This window comes from Callospermophilus lateralis, unplaced genomic scaffold, assembly GCF_048772815.1.
Source record: "Callospermophilus lateralis isolate mCalLat2 unplaced genomic scaffold, mCalLat2.hap1 Scaffold_66, whole genome shotgun sequence".
In the NCBI taxonomy this organism is placed as follows: domain Eukaryota; kingdom Metazoa; phylum Chordata; class Mammalia; order Rodentia; family Sciuridae; genus Callospermophilus; species Callospermophilus lateralis.
In genome coordinates this window covers 1,054,236-1,056,460 of record NW_027514882.1, presented here as the reverse complement: position 1 = coordinate 1,056,460, position 2,225 = coordinate 1,054,236, and the positions used below count along the sequence as shown (strand labels likewise).

Below are 2,225 nucleotides of genomic sequence, written 5' to 3'. Positions count from 1 at the left end.
CTGAAAATTCACAAAGTTATAACCTCACTTCAATTTGGGTATAAGCGAGAGCTGAAACTAGTTTTCCCTTTTTCAGTCATGTAGATATGGAGTGACTTGGATTTTCATCATCACTGATTTCTTTTGCAAAACGCCCTTGCCTGTCAGGTGTGGGTAGGGAAACCATGGCAGAACTCCCTCCTTCTACAAAGCAAAGTGGGATGTTACTGTCACAACAAATGCACCTTTTCTTTCCCTCTAGTTTTCATAAATGCCCAGGTGCATAAGCAAATGTGGTGGGACTATCTATGGCTTGCTTAAGGTTGTAATAATTTCTATATTTCCTATTTTGAGATTTTAAAAATATTTTTCCTTAAATCAAGTTATTTGGCCTACCCAGGAAAGATGCTAATTCTCAAAATACAGACACATGGGAAAAAAAAAAGGTCTCTGTATATGGGAACTCTGACAATATAATTCCTATATTGGAAACAAAGCCCAAACAGCTCAACTGTTTGGGCTTTGTTCCCAATATAGGAATTATACACCTTGGTTTTGGCCTGTTGGTTGCTCTGAAATTTATGCTACACATTAGTATTTACCTTAGTTGTACTTGGCATTGAAAAGAACAGAGAGTAATACACATTTTATTCTACAGAGTAGTTTAACAGGTACTGAATAGAGCAACCTGACTTTGAAACTATGTTAATTTAAAAGGTCATCATACATTATTGCTTTATTGTCCAAAATTAACCGCCAACTTTTTTTTTATTGATTGTTCAAAACATTACAGAGCTCATGATATATCATCTTTCATAAATTTGACTCGATTGGGTTATGAACTCCCATTTTTACCCCAAATACAAATTGCAGAATCACATCGGTTACACACTCACATTTTTACATAATGGCATATTAGTGACTGTTGTGTTCTGCTACCATTCCTATCCCCTACTATCCCCCCTCCCCTCCCCTCCCCTCCCATCTTCCCTCTCTACCTCCTCTGCTGTTGTTTAATTCTCTCCCTTTTTTCCCCCTCCTCCTTTCCCCTCACAACCTCTTATATTTTTGTGTAACATTGAAGGTCTCCTACCTTTTCCATATGCTTTCCCTTCTCTCTCCCTTTCTCTCTCCCCTCTCGTCTTTGTTTAATGTTAGTCTTTTCCTCATGCTCTTCCTTGCTGTTCTGTTCTTAGTTGCTCTCTTTATATCAAAGAAGACATTTGGCATTTGTTTATTAAGGATTGGCTAGCTTCGCTTAGCATAATCTGCTCTAATGCCATCCATTTCCCTGCAAATTCTATGATTTTGTCATTTTTTAGTGTTGCATAATACTCCATTGTGTATAGATGCCACATTTTTTTTATCCATTCATCTATTGAAGGGCATCTAGGTTGGTTCCACAGTCTAGCTATTGTGAATTGTGCCACTATAATCATTGATGTGGCAGTATCCCAATAGTACGCTCTTTTAAGATCCTCAGGGAATAGTCCGAGGAGGGCGATAGCTGGGTCAAATGGTGGATCCATTCCCAGCTTTCCCAGGAATCTCCATAATGCTTTCCAAATTGGCCTCAAAAATATGGAAGGCTTCACGAATTTGCATGTCATCCTTGCGCAGGGGCCATGCTAATCTTCTCTGTATTGTTCCAATTTTAGTATATGTGCTGCTGAAGTGAGCACTTAATTGCTAACTTTTGCTTTTGAATATTATGCAAAAGTATTGGCTTCATTTTCATCTTTCTTGGAATCTGATTCTTTTATTTTATTTTATTTTATTTTTTAAAGAAAGAGTGAGAGAGGAGAGAGAGAGAGAGAATTTCTTTGATATTTATTTTTTTTAGTTATTGGCGGACACAACATCTTTGTTTGTACGTGGTGCTGAGAATCGAACCCGGGCCACACGCATGCCAGGTGAGTGCGCTACCACTTGAGCCACATCCCCAGCCCTCTGATTCTTTTAGGGTTGAATAATCAATGTCCTATGAAGTCACATACCTGAAAGAAAATTCTAAGGTTCATCATGCTTCTAGTTACCCACTGGACATTTAGGTTACAGAAGTACTTGTATGTATTAAATGTGTGTGTGTGTGTGTATATTTAATTGAAGAATTAAATATTTTATAAATGATAGAATAAGTACTTAATTTTATTAGTCTTTTATTTAATGCATTTGCATTATTGTTTTTATTAACATGTATTTTAATGAATCAGCACAAATGTCTTCTAATGAAACAGACTGCTATG

The 2,225-nt window shown here is 36.9% G+C and overlaps 1 non-coding gene across 1 annotated transcript; it reads right to left on the bottom strand.

Moving 5' to 3' along the window:
- Positions 1-1,554: 1,554 nt before the first annotated feature.
- On the bottom strand, positions 1,555-1,661 carry LOC143640846 (U6 spliceosomal RNA). Its single transcript, XR_013155159.1, has one exon. It is a non-coding gene; the product is annotated as a U6 spliceosomal RNA (small nuclear RNA).
- Positions 1,662-2,225: the final 564 nt, after the last annotated feature.